Genomic DNA, 24,613 nt, shown 5'->3' on the forward strand with positions numbered 1-24,613 from the left:
AAAGTCTGCCTCCTCTCTGCTTGGCTTATGATGAATACCGTTCTTTAATAGCGGGCTGGTGTTCGTGAAAAACTTATTACAGAGACTAAGAGAGAAGCCAAGAATGAAGGAATGCCTGACTGGCAGCAATCAATCACTCCCTTTTAAAGATGAACTGATCCTTCTTTTTTTAAAGTAACACTTCATAAAAAGGTCTCAAACATAAATATGCAAAGCATTAGAGCAATTACATTCTGCGTGATCCCTGCAGTATTTCTGGTACATGGCTTGACTTTAGTGTGGTGTGTATAATGAATGCAGTAAAATGGCAAATCTCTCTAAAGAAGACTGATATTTAGAGGAAAGTTCTTGTTGAAGAGTGTTAATTATCTGGAGCAGTAAAGTGAGATTATTTAGATTACTTTTAACAACACGTCTCCATATAGGCTTTATTTTATGTAGTTTTTATTATTTTTCAATAAATGAAGATGACATACTAAAAGCAGAAAGACAAACACATATGTATGCAGATACTGAAAGTGGACAAGTGACTGGTATATTTAAAGGCCATTGCGTACAAAAAATTTCRTATTTACATGCCTAATTTGCACTTTTCTACATGCATTTTTAGAATGCATTTTCTACAAATGTGCCTGTAATCACAATCATTTTGCACACAAATCAGGCACACAAGTATACACAGTTTTAAAAGAAGTTAAGTAGTTGACGCAGTGCAGAAATATCTTCCTTTAACAAATATTCTTTGCTTGTGGCTCCTTGACTAGTAAGTTGAAGACCCTTGTTTAGTATTTAACAAACAAATCCCCAGAATACAACATACCACTTTTAATGCATATAGGAGGGTTGGAAACAGAAACTGAGATGGAAGAAAATAGCTCATTCCAATCGCCAGAAAAACTTCTGCTCTACACTTCTCAAAGCAAAGCACAGAGCTAATTTGAGAGGTGCAGTCCAGATGTTGCATCTAGGTACTAGCGATTTTTAATGACTTGGGTTTTTTACCCTGTTTAGAGAATACATCTTCCATTCCTAATGGTCTGTTACTCTTTTTAAAAATAATGGCTGGACAGTTGCTGTCAAATATAATGAATGGTAAACTGTAAAATGTTAATGAACTAGTTACTATAGACTATAATATTAGATACAGTGTTGTTTAAGATGGCGCAGTTGAAAAGCATGAGGATTAAAACAGCCAAATGTCAGTAGTGAAATACCTGGTGGGTATTTGAGGCCTCCACTGGGGTTAGACACTGTGTAAACACTGTCAGGAGAGGAGAATCAGCTTGGGTTTGTGGAGTTCAGTGAAAGTCAGAAATATTTTCTTCCTTTCAGAATAAGAAAATGACATTTGGTGAAAACGGAGGTTCTTTCCCTTAGCAGAGACAGTGTGGGTTACTCATAAAAGCATAATGGCTTTCATTCAGAGGTGCCATATGGCTGCTTATAAGATTTCTGCACAGCACTTGCTGTAGCAGTAACTAAACAAATGGCACTATAGTACAATATAATACCTGTCAAGAACAGTGATAAAGAATGTTTTATTTCTCTGCTCTCTGTCCTCTTTTCTCCCTTCTCCTCGGGAGCAGGCTGTGCGCATGAGGCAGCACCCACTAGATGGTACTGCCATGCTTCCCAGAGCCCTCGCTCCCCTCCGCCCCGGCAGCTGCCCTGGTGCCGGCTGCCCAAGGCCAGCGACCGCCACCGCCTCCAGAAAGGAAGGTTGCAATGGGCAAACCAAAAAATAGATATATACGGGAACGCACGCTGTCTTCACAGCATTGGCAAACTCCCTTTGGGCTCGGGGCTGCACAGCGGTGCTCAGCACCGCTGCGACACCGATGGACGGGTGTCCTCGGAGAAGCCCTTCATGCTCCTTGCCAGACCCGCCGGGAGCCGTGGCCCAGCCCAGAGGGAGCAGAGGCCACTCAACACCTCTGAAAAATAGGCCCAAACATCCCTCCCAGCTCTCTGGGAAATGTTTATTATCTTCCCTTTTGGGACCCTAAGTTATTAAATGTGTGTGTTAGGTGCCAAGTTCCTCCAGTAATGAGAAGCTATAAAATACCAGCAAACAAATATATTCAGCTTGAGATAACTGCTGTCCTCTTGAGCTTCCTGAGCAGGTCAGGAATGGGCATTGCTTGACTGTCTTTTGGTTTTGGTAAAAGATGGCTCCACCTGCTTCAGAGGAGCAGGAGGATGGAAAATATTGCAACCCTTGCTCACTGGATAGCCTTCACGTGGTGTTTACAAAATAACACATCTTCTCTTTGCCTGTGTTCTTCCCAGGAGGTTCATTGCAGGCTTACACTGGCTCTGAAATATATTGGATCCCTAGTCRGCACCCTCACACATACCCTCTATCATGTTCTCCTTCGGAATCACACTCTAGGGAAATTTGGTTTAAACCTTCCCTGATTAAAAGCAACGATGACCACATATGTAGTGAATGCAGGGCTTTTTGTATGCGTTTGTCTCATTTCTTAGAATACATCGTGTAGTCTAAAGTCAAGTTTTTGCATGATGTATTCCTCCGTCCTTCTGTCCATCTGTCCAGACAGGCAGCTTGTTTGATGAGTTAACCATTCTGAACGTTTTAATATTTATGTGACTCTTGTGCAGCTCAGCAGTTGCTTTATGTGGGATTGCATATTTGATAAGATCACAGATTCACTCTGTGCCAAAGCTGAAGTCCTACTGAGGTCTGACTGTACTTCAGATGTCAAAAAAATATGAATAGGTGGTCTTAATGTTCTCCTCTGGTGTTATATCTGTCTACAGAGAATATAGCTTACAACAGATTAGAAGCAATAGAGGACTTGACATATACTGAGAGAGCAGTAAGAATGATGCTTGTTGACATTATCAGCTAAACCTGTAGGGGAATTTTCTTTTTTTCTTTCATTCTTTCTTTCACTCTTTCTTTCTTTCGGTGAATTTTGCTTATTTGTTCCTGTATGCCTTGCTGTTTCTGCATCAAGTTCCAGTTTCTCTATCTAAAATAATTTTGTCAATCTAGGCATTTTCAACACACACACCTATCTGTACAGGTCCTTATATGGTACTCATTACTGTTCTACCTAAATAGCTCACAGGTCTACCTACCTCTGTGTTGTTTAACAAATATTTATCTGCAAACAGCCTATGTAACTCTAATTCATGTGTGGTTGCTTATTCTACCCAGTTAGGAATTCATTGAACTAGACTGCCTGTATTTCTATGCACCAATATACTGCAGTCCCTCTGCACTTTAAACTTCTATGTGAAAAAAGGTTTGCAGCAAATGCAATTATGGACTGAATGGATTTGTGCCTATGTCCACACTGCTTTGGGGATGTACCCAAATGTGTAAGTAGCTCGTGATCCTATACAAATGCTTTAGGCATGAAGATGAATTTACCATTTAAGCACAAGAAGAAATCCTGATTTTCAGTTTTTTATAGTAAATGTTGCAAATAAAGCAATGAAAGATGGGTTACTGTTGAATGAGTCATGGAAATTCCTACCAAAGTTTTGTGAAATCTGAATGTGCAGTGGAGTGGGGAGAAGGAGAGGAACTTTCTGCTGACATGTAATGTCTTGATCCTATCTCATTCTTGTTGTTAGGAACAATTTCTGTGGTTAGATGGCCAAAACAGAACTTGCAGACGTGTGGATTTCATAACTTCCATTGGGAAGTTACATCCTAGCATGGCGAAGCAGCTCTCCATAGCACACACTGTCCTGGGTATCCAGAATGTCACCTAAGTCCTGTTAATACCACTTTAGTAATATTGCTTTCAGAGCTTGGCTCCAAAGATGGTATTATAAATGTGCAGTGAATGGAATATTACTTCCTTGTCAGCTTTAGATTTAAAAAATAGAATGTGAGATGTACTAAAATCTAGGATGAAACCTGCTTATTGGGACTGGTGCATTCAGCACAATTTACATCACTAGGTGTCAACAGCCCATATTGGAAAATACTTCTGTGCTGTCCCTAATTCATGGCATGTTAAATACAAAGTAGATTCGTTATTTAGGCTCCCAGGCATAGACAAGCCCTGTGGTTCTTTCTCTCTTGGGTATAGTCTGATTCTTAGCTCTACCCCTCAGGGTCCCAGTAAGAGCTGACTTTAAGCTTGTTGTGAAAGAGGCTGCTGACTACACTGCGTTGTCATTGGACTCACACTGAACTGTACCTAGCGTTGTGTGTCTTGGCTGGAGTTCAACACCGTATGTTATTGGAATTCATGGGCAACATACCAAGATGATGTGAGGACCCAGAAGGCTAATTTGCTAATATGCAATCACAGGACATAGACACGGCTTTGTATCAGTACAGTATGAATCCATATTTAACCCCCCATTCCCAACCGTTAATAAAGAAGAGCAACCAAAAGGCTGAATTTCCAAAGTGGAGGCTATGACTAGAGTTGAAAGGGAATGAATATAATATAGGGCTACAGAGTTACTGCTTGTCTGAACTTGATATATCAATAGGTCACTGGAGAAGAAAATCTGGGACAATTTCAAAGAAGGTGCTCTAAAGTAGATGGCAGATTTGGAATATTGTGCCATTTAAGCTCATACACAATATGGCACAGGCTGGAAAGCAGGAGATGCTGAACTTTATGAGGGCATATTTGATGTGCCATCATCTAGAAAGAGCGGTTGTTTTGCCGAGGATGGAACTGCAGCTCTGGGGAAGCTCCAAAGGAAATCTGAATTGTTGAGGAGTTATTGGCATTCTAATGCACCGTAAAGTGGGAGGATGCCTAACATGCCGTAACAAGAAGAGGTAATGCAGAACCATAATTAACACAATGTTATTTTTAATTCACAAAAATACTGTTTATAGAGCTGGAGTGAAAGAATCTGACTCTTAATGAAGATTGATTGCAAGTCAGACTTCGCCTCTCGTTCTGCAGATTTTTGTTCGCTACAACAAGAAAGTGAGCTGGGAGTGAGATCATTTGTTTGTAGTGCGGAGTCCCTTGAGTATCCGCTCCTCTTTCATCACAGCCGGGGGGACTACTGCTTTGCCCGGTTCAGGCACTGCAGCACAAAGGGATCATGAGGCCTTTCTCCCATTTTTCCCAGTTTGGGCCTGCTTCTCCCCACCTCTCAGCAGTTCCTGCTCTAGACGACAGGAGCCCTGTTCACGGAGCGCAGGTTGTGTCCGAACAGAAAGGGAGCAGCGAGGCACAGCCAGTTCTGTCTTCCTCCCTTTACTATTATCGTAGCAGCAGGTAATACCCTTTCTACCAGACTGGTGCCCCAAAACAGCCCAACTGAGCACAAACTCTGAGGTCTTCCACATAGACCCGCGCAGCACACACCACTAGGGCTCAGCAGCTTAGTCCAGCTGAACAGAGCTATTCAGTATTATCATTTTTATTATATTATGACCATTTGTTGGCATGGGACGTTTCCAAGGCACTACACAGCCTGCAGGGCCCAGCGCTAGTGCAGAGGTTCCCCAGCTTCTTTGCCAGGAGAACCGCAGCACCACCGGCAGCAGCAGCAGCAGCCAGGTCTCTACCAGGCCACAGACTCTGCAGTGCTCTGTGTGTTGCATTTTTTGCTACCAGCTGCCCAAAGCTATGCTGGAGAGCTGAGAGCAGGGGCCAGTGTGGGAAGAGCGAATTTGCTAGGATCTTGCAGACGGCAAAGGGCTCCTCGTAGGTCCCCTTTCTCCCTTGCCTGATGGAGCCAGATGGGATGAGCAGCCCGGGCTCGCAGCAACAGGGCGAACGGCGGTCCCTGCTGCCGCTGCTTTCACGGCCTGATGGGTTGCCCGGAGCTGCTCCACATCTGCTCCAGGTCGGCCGTATCCTTCGCTTTCCCAGGCCATTTTGACTGCAAGTCAAGGAGCGCTTGTGCAAGGAGCTTGGCAAGCAGTTGTACCGAGATGCTCTTTCTAGAGCCACTTGGGGCCAGTGAGGACTCACCAAAGCAGAAAAAAGTCCTGCTCAGTTAAGTAGCAAGAGGAAAAACACATTTTACCATATATGGTGTGCAGCCCGAAAGCTGAACTACCCTGGTGTGTCAGAGAAAGAAATTGCATGTTTTTCTGTCAATTCTTGTTTGAAGTATTTCCAACAAATTCCCCGTGCCCTTATACTTGTATAAATACATGTAGGCACACCATCCGTTATCTGAAGTACCAGGCGAGAGTCACTTCCCAGGTATTGTAAAGCCATATTCTAATCACACGGCAACAACAGAGTTAGTGTTTCACTTTACTGCTAATTAAAACTGCAATATTGTGCAGCAGCAAATTTTACTGATGATCAAAACTCTTTGCATACCTTGTCACATAACCTATGCGTTCCTAGGAAAAGCGAAGGCTTGGTTCCGCCTTCAGACAAGACTAAATTTGAGGGAAACTTGAGTAACAACTGACACAAGCTAAAAAATGTGAGACGCAGGATTCAGAAGGAGAGAGGTTTTCAGATCAGCAGTTGAAAGTAGAGTGGGATGAAACTATTGTATCAAACATTCCTTTAAATCTAGGCAAAGTTTTGGCTGAAGCTTGTCTATGCAAAAAGTAAATTGGAGCAGGATTAAGACTTCCCGGAGAAAGCGAATCTGGGTTGAAGTGACACTGGAGACCCAGAATCTGCTTGCGCTTGGCGAGGGGCCCGAGCGGAGCAGATCGTGGCCCCGCTGCAGCGGCCGCCGCTCGGCCTGGCCCGCTCGCTGCCCGCGGGGCGTTCGAAGCGCCGACGTCGGCTCCCAGCCTTGCGCATCCGGCTCGCCCCTGCCGAAACACACGCAAATGGGAAATGCGAAAGGGTGCAAAACCCCTGTGAACGGAAACAATCAAACAGCGCAAATTTTTTTTCCCCGTGGAACCCCATAAACTGAAACTGCTGAGGTCTGAACAAGAGTAATTAAAATGCTTTGCTATAAGGGCTTCAAAAACTACCTGTATTTTCCACTCTACTGCTCGTATCTAGTGTAATCAGTCCCTAAAAGCTGAGTGCTGTTCAACTCAGAGGCACAGGAGTTTGGAATTCAGATCCCGGGGTGATTTCTGTGCTGTCCGGGAGGTTTACAGTCTGGCTCTGTCTCCTGCTGTACGAGCCGGCTGCCCCGTGCCAGGTCATCATTGCTCCCTTTACTTTCTTGAGGGTTTATTCGCTTTACACATATCTGAAAGGTGAATTCATCCCACTTTCAGGAACTCTTTCAGTTTTTATCTCCAGAAGTGGTATGCTCTCCATGCTGCTTTTTTTTTTCACAGAGTATATATTTTTTTTTTAAATGTACAATTTTTGGCAAGGATCTAAGCTACCCTCTTAAAAGCAAGGAAGAAATTTTGAATTAAGAGTAACTCAGTATGGTGTGACACTGTCCTCAGCTCACCCCATTATTCCTGTGTGTTGTGGCACATATGGCATTAGTACAGTGTGTGAGATTCCCTGCAAAGCTAAGGAGAGGTAGGTTGATTTAAGGACATGGTTTCCAGCCAGATTTTCAGCCTTAATTTGAAATTTCCTTTGTGTTTGAGGAAGAGAATTTTAAATGTTATTTCAAGCAGATTTTTTTTTCTAAAGCCTTCAAGTGACACTGTCTAGAACACTGGACTTTTTAGCTGCAATTATTTTAGAAAAGAGGCATACAATGTACAGGAAGTGTGAGATGTCGTGCCCTTTAGGAAACTCAAGACGTTTGTTTGTCTTAGTGACAGTGGCAGCCTTCTTCTAAATGCTGCCCCTTTCTGAAACGCACAGAAGTGTCTGTGAGCAGAGTCCTATGAGGAGGACAAAATATCTGCTTTGAACCCCCCAGTAATACTCATATTTTGAATATCTTGGTTTTGGCCAAGAAAGACAATTGATTCCTTATTCAGATCTTCAGGAGCTTTCTGTTAGCTTCCCAATAATGCACACTTTTTAAAATGATATTGCAGTGTTTTGCTAACACACATTTTAAATTCAGAATAAGAGGTACTGGGAATGTAATTTGAAACGTTGCCCTTGTCTGAGAGCAAGAAAAGATCCAATCATAACTACCTGCATTTTAAATATTGAAGATATGCAACAAACTGCTCAAAAGTAAACTAAAATATCCATAGTAATCATTTAGTGAATACTTTCAACAGATTATTCATGAGAATATCTGTGAAAATGGACAATTTTGAGACAGAGGAAACAAAACCATTTTTCAATGAATATATTTATTCCAAAAGATCCTCCCAGCTCTAACCCAATGGGACTATATATTCACATAAGAGTCTTCCATTTCAAATCAATCTTTAAGCAGGTAAGAGTTTTATGCCATGAAATATCACCTAATGATGTGTTTCGGATACAAAAGTTAATGTAAGAGTAGCAATAGTGGCTTTAATTTGTCAACAGCTTCCCCCATGAGATTTTCATTGGGATTGCAAATACCCTAGTTGTTTAAATGTCTTATTTACAACTGCATTAGGCACTTGTATATGTGTTCTCATAAAAATACTGCTGCCTATTTTCATTCACAATTGTACATTGGGGTTGTGATTTTTAGGAATTTTGATTCCTAGTTCTATGGAGCTTTTGTTAGTCCCACTAATTATCTATTAGCTTTTTTAGGTTCTTTAAATACTCCTCAGTTTTCTGGGATCTTATGGTATAAGTTTACAGTTACATGAAAAGGAAATGGAGAATTAAAAGAGATTGAATAGCTTCCTGCCTTGTTTGGAATAGGACTAGACCCACAAAGGTCCCAGGAAGCTGTAATTTGATGCCAGAAAGATAAGAATAACAGATATGAAAAAACAGAAGCTCCCCTGGACTCCAGACAAAGTTACGCAAAGCAATAAAAGATGCAGGTGACAGATTTTTAGGACCTGACAATAAGATTGTCCATTACTGCTGAAAAGTCCTGCACGGGGTGAAAAAGGCGACTGTTCAATAGAACAGAGCAAGTCAATGCCAAAAGGTATAAAATGGTGTGCCAAGCTGAGCTTTTTAGGGGAATGCAGGCAATGTGGGTCATTACCCACATTAAAATTTGGCTGGGAACTGTGAGGCTAACACCTCTTCTCATATGCCGTATGAATTGCATCTTTTAATAACTGCAGATGCCAGAACCTGGATTTCACTTGTCATCTGTTATACGTTGCCGTTGACCTTCTTTCTGTAGCTTTTTTCTCATAAGAGGTCCACAGAGCACAACGCGGCCGTGTTTGCACACGCAGCTCTGGCCGGCAGCAGTGCTGGTGCCCCTGGGATGGCATCGCCATTCAAACCACGTGCAACACTGTGAAAACCCCACATTAGTAGCTACCAGTGCAAGTGCCCCCCTTGCACGACCACGGACCGGATTGCATGATCCATGCGGCCCCGTCCCCGCGCTTGCTCCCTGCCCTTCTCCGGAGCAGGGCACAACCCTCCTCCTCCTCCTCCTCCTCCTCCTCCTTGCTCACAGCCCCTGACCTCTCCAAAAAGCCCTGACAGGAACGAGTTGATGTTTGATGACTTTTTGGTCAACGACACTATTTTGATATCGTGGTCGTGATAGACGGTGTTACAAATCGTCAGGGAGAAATAGGTAGGCCCAGCATGAGAACTACCATTTTTAAAATGCTGAAGGTACATCATGTCCAAATGGCCTGTTTCCATAACATTTAAGCAGAAACAACTTGGTTTCAAAATTCAAGCTAACTGGAGGAAAAACGCCTGTAAAAGAAATAAATGAATACGTAAAAACATCAGCATCAGGAGAAAATAATCAAAATGATCAAAATTTGATACCTCAAGTAATCTTCTTCTTCTTTTTTTTTTTTTAATTGGCTAGTGAGGTAAACTTTTCTTCCTGAATTGGAATAAGGAAAATTTTAAAATCTGGAAGGTTCTCACAGGAGAGGAAATTCATTTCCCATCCTGCCCTGAGACACAGCTCTGCAGCACTTTCTTATGTTTATCTTCCTATCCTTCCGCATAGGGTAAGCAGGAATATAAATCTATAAGTGAAGAGACAGGATAATACAAATGGTTTGAGTGAATCTCTTCCCTGATCATTTTTCCCTTCCCTCGCTTGATGTCACTGTATGAAAAATTTCACAGCAACAACAAAATGTATGGTAATAGTTCAAAACAAAATTGAAAAATTTCTGAAAGTTGAGCTGGAAGCATTTTTGTCAGAGTTTATTGGAAGTATTTTGTATTTTTAAAAGTTTAGAAAACTTTTATGACAAGTAGATAAATTATGGAACTCTATGAACATGGAATTAAATGGAATCTGAAAAGTGACAAACAGGGAAAAGAAAGAGCATATAATTTTAGAACACAAAAAGGTAACTAAATTTGAAAAATTGCATTAGTATATCATTTTCAGTATGTAAGCCATTAGAGAAAAGGTGTAAATTACACCCTGTAACAAAGTAAAAATGTTTTCAATGTTTAAAGGTAATTTTGTATTACTGCTACTATTACTTAAACTCTTAGCTCTTATAAATATCTAAAGACAGGACCCCTGGTGATATTACCTGTGTCTTAGGCAAAGAGCAACAATTTCAATTCCATTCAACTACATTTGTATTTTGCCAAGTGCTATCAAGCACTGAGTTGCATAATTTGCTATCTAAGTGAAATAGATATTTTTCGTGCTGCACATTTATCACTCTCCTGTGGGCCTCGTTACTGACAATCAAATCATAAAAGATGTTCAAAATTGTCATGATGCACTTATTTTCTCATGATATTTGATACAAATAGTTTCTTCTACAAAAACGGCCTTTTTTGCCATAACATTTTAGAGTAGCTCTTAAAGAAACAGGAGGCAGTTGTTTTTTTAGCAGATTCTACTTAGGCTTTTGAAGAAAAATAGATTTTGATAGCTGATCCTATTTCTAAATATATCGCTTGAGTCTCATTTCTAGGAATGTAGGAATTTATACTAAATGTAAGCAGGTAACATAGCCAAATAAAAATATAGAAGAAATTCTATTTGTACCTGTAAGATTTACATTTTTTCTTTTTTGTCTTTCAACGTGAACTCAGACATTGTGAAAAGATAAAGACTCTTTTAATTTATGGAACAGTAGCAGTAGACAAAGTGATAATGCCCCTATAATCCACACTGCCCCCCAATACATAGGCTTCTATATAGGCTTCTATAGGCAACTATAGGCTTCTTTTTGAGAATCATCATTAGATTTATTCAAGAAGATTTTCTCCTAACCTGGAATAGGAAGGAGGCTGAGAACATTAAACTCATTTCATATAAAACCACTGAGCAGTCAGAAATGGTAAAAACTTTAGGTTATCGCTGTTGAAAGATGGCTTTGTGTCAGTTATGGAGGGGAAAACTGGATCTGTCTCCTGCAAGCTCTTTAAGCTGACCAGTCCCAAACGTCAGAGCCAGCTGTGGCTTTAAAAGAGCATGCGGTTTTAACAGATCTCACCCTCCTCAAATCAAGGTAAAAATCCACCCTCAGTAACTTGAGCATCCTTTCCGTATTTGATCACACCGTGCCGTGGACCCCACAGATCTCTCCTTGAGCAGGCAGTCTCCTCAGAAAAGAAATAAAGCAAGCAGGATGGCAGGAGAACGCCTGCCTGCTCTGTGAGGTTTCACTGCATTTTAAGCAAGAGACATCTTGAGGTTTGTGCTTACCCAAATACTTATGCTTGCAAAAGCAAAGCCCATAAACATTTGTTTAAGGCTGCCCTGACATACAGAGTATTTAAACTTTTCACTGCTGCTGCTTGTGAGACATATCAAAATGTACATATTTTTTTCCAAGATTTTATTCCCTGCACCCTTCCCTATGATTTGATGTGCCAGTTAAAAACTGATAGTCTCTAAGGCTGTGATGGAGATAGGTGATTCATGGTAGAAATATGGCACCGCTGACCTCATCCAAAGGAACAGCTGATGTTACAGTAAGAAGATGCTGGATATTTATTTGTAGGTATAGGGGAAAAATATATTTGTTAGTGAAATGGAGCTTGCTGCAGAGTGCATAAAGGTGAATTATTTGTCAGAAGACTGAAGGAGGTTTATGCAATATAGTATTATTGAGCTGGGCTATTAGCAGAGTGAATTGCTATTGTGACATGCCATTAAATTGTTTTTAGTGTCCACAAAGGTATCGTTCTGGAGCAGGCTTGGATAGTAACAAAGTTATATATTTACTGGACAGCAGCAGATCTCAGAATAAAAATAGTCTAGCTGACCATAAAATAAAATAAGAGACAGGAGGGTCCTGGGCTGGAATATTTGACCTTTTGGGCCACCTGCAAGTGCTGCTAAAGTAATCACGAGCAGTTTTCTCCAACACATGCAGTCCCCACAAGTACAGGGCTTTGGTCCTGGTGCCTCGCTCGCAGAAAGGTTTCCTGCTGCAGCAGCCAGCGGAGCCCGAGCAACATGGGGAATTCGCTTCCCCTCGCTGCCGGCTGCCAGTTCGCTCATGCGCGCGGTGCCTCCCAGCACCTACACGTGGTACGCAGGCTTCGCCACCCGGGTCAGAGCACCTTACTGCGACGACGTCAGCCCCGTCTAGTCTTTTTTTTTCTATTGCATGCAGGAAGATTGCGAGTTTCTGCAGATTTCCCCAAATCCAAGGCGAGGCTTTGCTGGAGCCCAGGGGGTTGCACGGGCTCCTCTCGCCAACCGTCCGCGTTGCTGCCAGGGCCGGCGCGGAGCCCTCCGGGGCACGCGCTTCCCTCAGTTGGGGTTGYAGTTTGGGGGCTGCAGGTTGCAGCTGGGGCTGCAGTTCATATATTAGGTCGTTTGTACGTTGCAAAAGGCGTTAATAACCTTCCCCCCTGCCTTGACACAAAAGCAGGTTATAAGCAGATGAAACTGCTGGTAGAGAATAAGGTTAAAAAACCTACAGGCAGTGCAGATAGATATGTTAGGACCGATTACAGCGTTCCCTCTTCACTTTGGAAAACATACAACACTACAGTATTCAATCAAATGCCCTTAATTTAATCATATTTATGTTCTGATTGGGAAAAGAAGGGAAAAAAATGCCAAAATGAACATTTTAATTTAACAGCGCAAAAGTGCAGAAGGAGCTCTAAGTTGAGATTTGTTTAGGAAAAAAAGAGAGAATTAAATATATGTATATACAGTTATACATATTAGATTAAATGTTTTAGAATATAAATCAGTGAAAGAAGAGTAATAAATAATGCATGGTGAAAATGTGATAATGTTTATTAAGAAGCAACAGCCTTGTCATCTTCATTTTCTTCTTCAGTGATTCTCCCCTCAAAGGGTTCACTCATTTGGGACTCCCTGCAATTTAGCCTGAGGCCACTCTCTCTAATTCTTGRTTGGAAAAATACCTGCTTTGCAAAAATAAGTTAAAAGCAGAACAACTGTGCACACTGAAGGTCTCCCCATCAAGCTCCTTAAAGGCCAGATAGTGAAATTTGTGCTTTTGTTGCTGTGGCAATTTGATGAGAGACAATAACAAGCGAGAGGGAGAGAGAGGGGAGGAGAAGACCTGAGCCAAGCCTGCCGGGTGCTCAGTCTCCGCCTGCCACTCCTTGCCTACCCGACCTTGTATGCGGCAGATTCCTCTCTTTCCTGGCAGGCAGAAAAAGCTTTCGGAGCCCACAGGGATGAGTACAGCCTACATACCTACACACACAAACCAGACGAGCCAAAGGGCTCTTCCTGCCCTTGCAGGGCTCAATTTATAGCCACTGAAAAGCCCTGTGGGCCTGGTGCTCTGCAGGTGCGAGTCGGCGTGGCTCCCCCAGAGCTCACCGGAGCCTGAGGATTTGCATTACCTGACATGTGAAGATCTGTGAAAAAGCCCTGAAATGCAGAATATTATTATTCATTAAAGCATTGTTTGTAATCAGGCACCTTCACCCTTCTTTCTTTGTCTAATCTTTTGTCCTTAGTCAGAATAATGAGGAAATTTAGACTACCAGTTACCGAACTTTAGTACCGATAATTTGCAGTAGCTAAAACAGTATGTTGACGTTCGTATGCTGTGACATATAAGCTGCTTAATTAGAGTTGCCATTTAATCTGTTTCTGTTCATTCATTTGCACTTGACTAATGCAGGAAAGAAAGTATGCCCACCTAGGTTTAACAAACACGAGTAAATCTTTGTAGTGTGGAAACCAGTCCATAATGATGATGTGTGCATAGAGCAGGCTCTAAATTTGTACCTTYAGTCGCATGTGTGAATGCAAAGAGAGACCCACGACTGAACATGTGTTATTGTGCACAGATGTAGGTTCTCATTTCTAAATGTCTCCCGCAGTGGATAACGTTAGCTTGCCAGTGTATTTATGCTTTTATTATTTACTGAGGCTTTCCATGGGACATAATTCTAAATTATCCTTCTGTGGTTTATTAGAGTCTATGGAATTTTATTCATCAGCCCAGCAAGGCACTGGCAAAAACAAAAACATATTCATGGTGTTCATTGCTGCATAATTAGATCATGAAGATGCTCTTGGACTTTAGAATTTAGATAGAGGATTGATAYGCATTCTGGAGGTAAAAACAACAATTAGGGCCCTTTAAACTATGCAGCAATGGGAAGAGGCCCTAAAAGGGTGAAAATTACACTTGTACTCACTCTAAGGCCCTTTTGTCTTGCCAGTAAAGTCGAGAGGGGCCTACACGCTAGTGAAAATCTGAATTCACATCTCCTTTTCTGAATAGTTGAGGTGACATTCATAGTAAAACTTACTTTACTTCCTTGATAGATATGATAAGGGAAATGTTCAAAGTGCAGAGTAATGGAAGAACTGAGTGAAACACATGTTCATGCAAACACCTGCGCACCTGCTCTGCTCGCCACCTCGGCAATGCAGCTGCTTCTCTGCAAAACAACGACGCTAACTGCTGCAAACGAAGCGAGAGCCAAATGTAGGCATGGTTTTTTGCTTGAGAGTGCATGTAAAAAGCTAGAGAAAAAAGTTAATATCGTTGGACTACAAAAGAAGAAGATAGGAATAGATCTGAAAAAAAGACAAGCGAGCAGAGAAGTGATTGTCAAGGTGAAGTTGGGACTGCAGCCTGGCAGCCTGCGGTGGGTGGGTGTCACTGCGCTTGGCTCAGGCACAGATTGTGTCTGTTCCCAAGAAATGGCCCCATCAATATGGGCCTGACTCTGACATTTTAACTCAGGAAAAATAATATGTAAATTATACTTCTGGTTTTCAGTTAATGACACAAGCAGAAGTGCCTAAAATGCTACTGAAGATCTTGTTCTCAGCCTAATCAGAAGTGGGAGTGCTTGAAATCCCCAACTACTAATTTTAGCCCAACTTGCAAAATCAGGAAGATAGTTAGATGCATATATGYGAACTCCAGCTCTACAACTTTTGAGGTTTCACCTACCACAGACAACAAAAAGGCATCTCCGAAACTCAGGGGAAGCAAAATTGCATGGTCTGATATTTATCACCCCACTGCTAACACCTTCCAAGGCCAAAATATGGGGATAACATAAGAGGAGGACTCAGTGAGGAATACAAGATAAAGTATAGCATAGGGTTCTTCAAATGATAGATTAATTTTTCAGCATAGCTAAAATTGCTATAACCTCAGTTTCATGAGTCAGCAGGTCTGATAACATTAATTTATAGTAATAAAAGTAAGGCAACACCTGTTTTTTATCCACCTAAGCTAAATTTGGATATAAAACCAGACCTGTTTTTTATAATCAGAAGTTTGGTTCTAGCTACAATAAACCAGCTGTATGTTTAAATGAAAAAGATCTGATCCTCATAGATATTAAAGACATCTTTACACCACTGTACTAGTTAAAGGGGGCTTTAAATGGTAAAAAGTTTTATTTACTCTCACTTTAAAATCCCTTAATAATGACAATGCTGAACAAAGTATAACTGCAAACCAAGATCAAAATCTCCTTCCTCTCTATACTTGAGATAACGTTAATATTAAAGCTTACTTTCCTTCCATATTCATGCAGATAGCCTTACCTAAAAACACAGTGACAATGTTATTCCATTAAAAAGGTCAAGAAGAAAAACAAAAGCTTCCTTTTATTCTCCATTCAGAACTGATTGCCTGATATCTATTTGAGCTTCAGTTCTGGTGCAATAAATGAATTTGTTTTGTTTAATTATTGATATTAAAATTGTTGAATCAGTATCTAAAACAAAGGATTAAGATCTGTAGTTTACAGAAGAATCTGTAACAGGAAATTTCTCTTCCATTATGTATATTAGCATCCACAGCTGGGTCAGCAGATGGATGTGTGCTTAGAAGCTTGTAGRCGTTTTTCCCCATAAAACATTTGTTGAACAAAAAAATGTTTAAAGCAGGGTGGGCCTTACTGGAACAGATCAAAATAGAGACTCTTCCTTATTGCTTTTTAAAATACAGCTTTACCTATGCAACCTTCACTCAGGCAACAGTTACCATATGCAAGTACAGCTCCGCTACCTCTTGCCGTTCCTAAGTCTAGTAGCTTTTAAAGATGTTCTTGAAATCTTTTGGTTTGTAGTCTGATTCTGCAGCACTGACACAAATGAATCTCTCCTTGTGATAGGTGTTTTCCTTGCATCAGGATTTAAAATTGCCACTTAAACTGCAAGCTTTTCCTACTGCAACAGGGTATTTATTTGATGCTAATCTCACTGATGTAAACCAGGCAATAGGTTCAAACCTATTTAGGAAACCCTATCCAAGGTATACAGGGGTAATCTGCAGTAAACAGGAGAAGACCAGGCTTTATGCAACACTTGACCACAGGCATGCCAAAAAATATCTCCCTCTACACACAGTCCTATCCAGTGTGGCATGTGGAATTACATATAAATGCAATCCTATCAAAATGTGGTGTCCCCAGACTAATATGGATAAGTCCTTGCAACCTACTGTAGTCTCACTGGTGCTGTCTAATAGTCTTATACACCATATAAGACCAAAATGATTGTTTTCAGAGGAAACCATCAGTCAGTAATTGGGGAGTTCACTTCCATCCTCATACAGGTCAAGCAGCTTGTCTGATTAAACAGCTGGATGCTCCTTAGAGGTGCCTGTCTTTGGAGAAGTTGACAACATAATTATCAGGGACGAGCAAACAGGTTTTGCCTAATTTTGAACCCACTCAAATGACCTAATTTTGAAATTTAGCCTCGAATTTACAACTTACCAAATGTACAGTCTCTGTGTAATTACACTGTAATTATACATTTCCATACTTGCCATAACATCACAAGGAATAATTAGATTGGGTGAAATTTCTACCCTGACTTGCACTGACTAGTAGTTAAACACATTGATCCTATTGGCTGATTCAATGTTAATGAAAGTATTGGAATCTGGCCCATCTGAATATAATCTCAGTTACAGAGAACAATATATATGAAAGAGTGACTCACTAGATACAGCATATAACATTTGCCTTTCATTTATTTCAGGTATTTGTTGATGTTGTTGTTTTAATGAAAGGCTCAGTTCTGAACTCTGAGTACACAGGTTATTTACTTACTTGGATTGCATTTAATTTCCAGTGTCGGGAGAAAATTGGGATGGAGTGTGAATCTTAGTATAACTGCTGAATGCACTGAAATGTATTTGTCTTTAGTATCTTTTACTGGTAAAGTTAAAGTTTCTCTTTTTATGAGTTAATTTTGTTGTAGAAGAACTGTCTATTAAATACAAGTTAATAACAATAACCATTTATGGACCAACTCATTTGAAAAGCTGCATGTTTAAAGGCTTTAACCATGATATTCCTTTAGAATGAGTTTTTTAACTGAGTAGTAACTTGTTGATATGTGCTACCACTCATTAATATAATGTCTTTCTTCTAATGTGCACTTTGGTTATGTTCATTTGATTTCTTCTGCAGACAAAAGTCTCAAAAAGGGACATATATCCATGGCACCAATAGCGTATAAAAACATCTATTATAGAAAAAAATGTAACTACATTATCATTTAAGTGCCAATGTGCTSTAGACCCGAAGAAATACTTCTTATTGATAGAAATAGTTTTTTTATGTCCTAGTAATCATTTTGGTCCTTGTGCTGTGGAGGGTCACAGCAAGGGGAAGACTCCCATCTTGGTAGAAAACAGAGCAATCTAAAATACTTTTTTTCTTTTCCATCAGCAAACAGATTTGTTGACAGTAAGACTCAAAAATGTGTCATTTCTGACCAAGATGTCATCAGCAAAATTGTGCCAGCTTCTGGTCATGAGTACAAAAAGGGAGGGGGGGGAGGGAAATAGCCAGAAATATGATGGAGGCACAGTCATCTGGAATGYGAAAGGATTGACATCAGGTCCATGCTCTGAATTAGGAAGAACAGGAACTCACGCTTGGGTCCCAGGCCCCTAACTATTGGGCTATCGAGACATTTGCTGTCTCAGATTGTGGAATTGCTCCACTTTGTATGAATGATTAGATGATTATTGGCTGAGAGAGAACATGAGAGCAAGACAGTGAATTAATGTCCTTTTACATCATAGGTTGGCCCTATTAGAAGCATAGTTTTGCACACATATGTTTCTGTGTATAAACAAATATAGCTCATACTGAAGGTCATGTATACAGCTGGGTTCTCAGCAAGCACAAGTCTTCTGGAGCAGAAGTTCCCAAGTACAATTGGGGGTGCATAAACTACATGAGCATTACATGGGTGAACAAAAGTGAAGCTGCACCTTTTCCACAGGAGAGAAAGGGACTATTTGAATGCTTTCTTCTGTAAAACAGGCCGAGAGCCAAGGACAGCCACTGCCTCTACCTTTAGAGAAGGAGTTGGGGTGGGAGGTGAGCCACCTCCTTTGCAACAAGCGGCGCTCTGTGCAGCTCGGCACCGAGGTTGCTACCACCACTATGGCACAGTAAAATCCTTTCACTACGATGGTGGCACTCCAGCAAATTAAGTTTATGAATCCCGGTTCTAGATGGCCTTATCTTGACTGCCACCAGTAGCTGCAGARATGTCCCTCTGTCTTCACTTCTGTTTGATCTCCACATCCCTTCCCCTCCCTGGCCATGAGGAATAAAGCACAGTGGGGGAAGTGATTGCACTGGGATTGTGTTGCTTGTGCCACACAAGAGGCAGCAAGAGTGACTGGAGGGAGAGGTAACCCAACACAGCTGGCAAGGATGGGTGGAGAAGACGGGGAAGGACAGAGGGAGGAGCAACAGGGATTGCTCATGCAAGGAGGTCAACAAAAGGGGAAGCTGGAGCCAGTGCGGGGAGCAGCAGGTATGGGGAAAGTGAATGAGCATAGGGAGGATGATGAGGGCCCCAAAAGATGGACTAAAAAGGGGTCTACTTGCTAATGAGGCTAATGGTAACTCTTGGGAACTGGAGCCACATATGATTCTCCAGTGGCTGTCACAGACCTTTGTTTCCCTCCTTGGAGAAGGACCAAAGCTGAACTCCTGCCCCTAGGCTCCACATCACTGTTCAAAGGGGGCAGTAAGAGAAATCTAGTCTTTCAGCCCCCTTTTTCGAAATGGAAGCTCATAACCACTTGCAAGTTATTTTTCATATGGAAATTATTTTATTAATTGTCTCACCTATAGGGCAGTGCCAGCCCGGCTCATATAACCCACATGGCTGTCCCAGTCCCATGGCAGAGTTTTAGTGGACTTGCCCACCCTGTGTGTTACCTTGAGCTTCAAGAGATTTGGAGGAAAGAGCTCATGACGATGTCTTTTTGGGTTCACCGGTGAGTGCCCTGGACCAGCGTGCAGCTGGTGGGTTTACAGTGATGGAAGCTGTACCAGGATGCTCCCTGAAAAGCTCTACTGTACCGTACTGTAGGTTGTCGGCTGTGGCAGGCTGAAACTCTGCATTGCCTGCACCTCTTTCACTGCTGAATGAAAGGAGCCTGAGGGATCATTAGTATCCTTCCATCACTTCCTCATTAGTTCTTAGATAGTGTTTTAATGACAGCTTGAGAGGCTCAGCATCCTGCCCTCTTACTATTTATGATCCCCACAGTGCTAATGTGCACTTAATGAGAAATTCTTGTCTTGCTTGTAAATCCTGTAGTCGGCATTCAATTTATTGACAGATGTTTGCTTGGGCCTCTTTAAAATTACTTCATAAATCTTCCAGGATAAAAGGCCTCAAGTTTGGTTATTAAGACAGGCCCTTGTTGACAGTTTCATATTTAACTGTTTAGAACTCAACTGTCAGGGCTGTAATGGAGTGCACGGCTGCGGGTTCGCATTCTTCGGGCTCATTTACCATGTTTTCTGCACCTATCAGGGTTTTTCTTTTTGAAGTGTGTTGACTGTCCCTTATAATCCCTTTAGTTAACTTCGCTGTGACCTCCTTGTGCACCGCACTTACTCATTTAGCATATCAGCGTGTCAGCTGTGATGAAGTGTTTATGCTGATATGAGCTGAGGGCTGAGCAAGCGCTACATGCCAGGATCTACTGCGTGCACTGCTGATATGAACTGAGGGCTGAGCTAGCACTTCGTGCCGGAGCCTACTGGACATTTCACAGAAATCCAGAAGTTTACCACCTCCTCCTTCCACTTGCATATTTTAGCATTTTCTCCTGCTGGRTCTGGGGCCGTGTTTGCCTCCTCCTGGCAAACCCGGCAGAGTGCCGTCACGAGCGGGTTGGGGGAGCTGAGATTTGGCAGGAAATTCCTGTGGCCCTTCGCCGGGAGGCTGTGCTCCTCAGTGCCCAGCCGCAGGTTTCCTGCTGCAAAGCTGCCTCCCACTGAAACCTCGTCCTGCTGCACACCCAGATTTCTGCGTCTTGAAATGATTTCTCTCTCTGGGCAATCTGCGGCTCCTTGAGTGTGGTTAGCGCAGCTGTAGGCATCGGTGCGTTGCATCTCCAGTCCTGCAAACTTGCATTCGGCTGAGGAGCTGTTACTGCATCTGAGCAGCCCTATTTACCGCAGGCCATTCCGAGGAGCAAGGACCAGGCCGTACTTTTCAGCCGTTTGAAATCTCATAAAGCTTTTAAAAATGTATCATAGAATGAAATATATTAGAGGATTCTGGTCCAAATGTTAAAGCATTTAGGGTGTGTAATGACAGCATCATAGACCATCATTTTAGAAGAGTGACTTTTTTTGTCTTTACAGAGAACAGAAAAGATTAAAAATTTAGTGGGCTGCTAGAAGATTGGGATAATTCAAATGKCTATTAAACCCATGACATCAGCCAAATTCTAACAATATTCACTCCGCTTAAGTCCATCACAAAACATTCAGATCAGACATTGGAGGTAATGAGCATCTCAGCTAAAAATAAAATGTTTGGTCTTTTTTTTGCTTACTTGGTGGTGTCATGTTATATTACATTTCTTGAGTTGTGTCACATCACATCGTTTGACTTCTGTTGAATCCTCTGCTGACATGACACAATGCTTTCTATACTTGCAAGATATTTTTGATGGGATACTTGCTACCCAATTGTTTTTGTTTAGCCATTAAATTAAATTTCACAAATATATGTATTAATTCAACTGAAAAAACAGCTGATGTAGTTAACTATCTACAAGTGGAGAAAGTTAATTCTCTGTATATTAGTAAACATGACAAGAAAGCACTTTACCAGACAAACCTAAGAGTCTACTACGGTCTTATATAGAAAAAAATAGGAATTAGAGGATAAGAGTTCAACTGACTATGCATGCTAGCATATCATTCCCTTTTTTACCTGCAATTGGCTCGTGTTCACACAAGGAACTCATCTAAGCTTGGACGATCTCTTTAGGATCCTCAGGGTTTGTTCTCRTGAAGGGAACATGCCTATGTGCTTTTCCATGTGCAGCAGCCAGTAAAGCCTCTCAAATGGACATCAAACCCCACAATATGTTTTGGCATTCTCCTCTTGTGATTAAAATGAGTTTAAAACCACATGAAGCAGGAAGGCCTCAAGGAAAGGATACAGTGAGCAGAAGGCCCTGAGATAAAGCATTAAGGGAAAAAAATGGCGTTATTTTTTAGCAGTCATTTTTTAGTGGTTTTCCTAACATCAGTGAATGCTAAAAGATACGGCATGCTCTGACTAGATTGTGAATACAGCCAATGTAAGAGGGTAGATGCTGCTTCCAGTTTAAAACAGCACTATGTGTGCGTGTGTTTGTATGTCCTGCAAGACCTAGGAGGAATAGCAAAGCAAGACCCTAACCCCAAGAGTGGGCAGGTGTATATGTTCTGTAACTGAATAAAGACAAAGTGAGATCAACTGGCATAAGGAAGAGCCTGAAAGCCCCTGGAGTGGCCACCATCATCTTCAGCCTGGTGAAACCTGGAGCTATCACCATCATATTGCACAGCAGTTGGAAGTATTGGGAATGGGAAGGAAGAGGAGAGGAGCACAAGGAGTTGGGATAAAGAGGTCAGGAACAATGGAAGGAACAACCAGGCACCCAACGTTCAAGCCGTTTGTCATCTGTTTTGATAGCTAATGTCACATCCTGGCAGGTGTAATGGATGGCAGCAAACACATTTCACTAAATGTCTTTGTCCCAACACGCTGCAAGGGACATRTGAAGAAATGACTATTTTGCAAAATTTTGATATATATATGAAGTCTCCTTATTAATAGCTTGCTACTGCTCCCAGCAGGATTCAGCAGTATAATCCCTGTTGGGCTGGAGAGGAACAGAATTGCACCCTGAAGGATTTGTGCTTAGCTGCGACTTCAGGAACAGATTTGCCAAAGGAGCGCGCTGAGGAGAGAACAGAGTGTTCCCRCACGCACAGGTAGAAGCTGGTATTTCAAACTGAGCACACTGGGCAATCTTTGCTCATGATTCATCAGTCAAAACACGTCAATTTTATCCCAGAACAGCTAAAAAAAAATCTGCAACTACTTGACAAGTACATTTTTGGTGCAGGTCCCAGTTCTTTCCCAGTTGGCCCATTGGCTTGTCTGTCAGCATCTCTAGCACACTGAGGAAAATTAACCCYGCAGCTTGTTCGGTTTGCTGTTGTCCTGTTTTTCTCAAGTGACTCCATTACTTGAGATTCTCAAAGGTAAAAATAGCAGTCTAGCACCAAACCCTCACTAAAAGTCGATGGCAAGTGGGCATTTAAATTCCCTAAGTGCTTTGAAAAATCTTTTCTTCACAGCCAGGATTGGCTTTCTGGTTTTGTTTTATATTCCGTTTTCAAAGCTCCACCTGATAATCTCTCACTTGTACAGTTTTGCTTTTGTGAATTTTATCCACTGGCTCAGAATCTCTGTTTGATTTTGGTCTCTCCTGAGCATAATTTTTTTTAATTGTCATTACAAATTTCAGACTTTTTCTACATGGGGTTATAATTCTGCCTGAACAGATTCACAGTTTTGATCAAAGCTTAAAATATACTTGGCTAGATCTGTCCTGATGCAACAATATTGACATTACAGAATGTTTTTTTCTTGGCATTATTCTAGTTATTCTTTTTTTTTAATATACAGTGTTCTGTTTCTCTGTAGCATGTTTTCAGGATATTCTTTAGAGCTCACAAAAGCCTCTTGTTAAATTTACAGAACTGTTATGTATTCCCTCCTGAAGGATATTTTAATTTTCTCTCCTAATGGAGAAGGATAGCAACGGAAATTCTCCTTGCAAGTTATCTTTCTTAGTGAAAAACTGCATCTGTTTCAAACTGAGAAGTGACTGTGGAAGCCAGAAAGTCGCACTCAGCTGTATCCTCAGGAAATAGAATAAGAAAAGAAACTTTGCCCCAGGTGCTCCGATTCAGCCTGAAGTCCAAGTTTCATGATGAAGTCATGTTTCTTCTTCTGCGCCGGAATGTGCAACTGCAGAGTGTGGCAGCATTTAAGCATAAACAATAGATGAAGGGCCTGTGCAGAGCGTTGGTTCGGAYGCTTTAAATTTCTTGCTGTTTATTGTCATTCAGATCTGCTGTTCCAGTTCATTATCATCATGGTATAAAATGGATATGCAGTTAACCAGTTGTAGGCTGAGATGGAAGGACACGAAAGCCAGCCCTAGCCTCTGTGACGCTGCCAGGCTCTTGCAAGGTTACGTGGTTGTCTCTAGGAGCGTTTGGACCCTCTCGGTACAGGCACAACCCATGTGTATTGCTCCATCCCACCTTTTATATGTGGGCTGGTGTCGCTGCTCCGTTCGCCATGGCAGAGAGGTATAAACACATGATTTCAAACTGAGATAGATCTTGATTTTTGTTTAAATTTGACAGTGGCCCATTGGTCCTCAGCCATCCTTGAGATATACTCTTCCTTTCATTTCCTGTGGTTGCAATAGCACGTATCTACTGACCAAGTAGGTTCACGGCATAACAGCTTCGATCATTGCTCCTCGTTGTGATCATTTCTTCTCCTATTCCCTTAGAAGAGTTGATTTTTGCATCCCAGATACCCTGACTATTATGCACTTGGTAGGCTGAGCTGTCTGATGATTACTACCTTTCTGCTTTCCATAAGAATCCTATTCTTAATTTATAGAAAGACAAAAAACTGTCCGTGCAATAAAAATTTTCTGTGATCTATGTGGGTTACAATTGATGGATGATGAAAGGCTTGATATTAATGCCTGGAATATGTATAATCCTGAGTCCTCCGTGTTCTAGGGTTAGCAATCATTCAGTTCATTTTATACATTTCATCACATTGGCGTAACACAGAGCATGAAACCATATTGGAGCACTTAGAGTAGCCTAGATAGTGTTGGAAAATCTGAGGAATTTGCTCCAAAGTTCTCCCTAGGCTA

General features: G+C 41.6%; 1 protein-coding gene across 2 annotated transcripts in view; it reads left to right on the forward strand.

The window, feature by feature from the left end:
• TSHZ2 (teashirt zinc finger homeobox 2) overlaps positions 1 to 24,613 on the forward strand; it is a 224,448-nt gene that overhangs the window by 65,070 nt on the left and 134,765 nt on the right. The window lies entirely within an intron of this gene.

This window comes from Apteryx rowi, unplaced genomic scaffold (assembly GCF_003343035.1).
Source record: "Apteryx rowi isolate R43461 unplaced genomic scaffold, aptRow1 scaffold_0, whole genome shotgun sequence".
Classification (NCBI taxonomy): domain Eukaryota; kingdom Metazoa; phylum Chordata; class Aves; order Apterygiformes; family Apterygidae; genus Apteryx; species Apteryx rowi.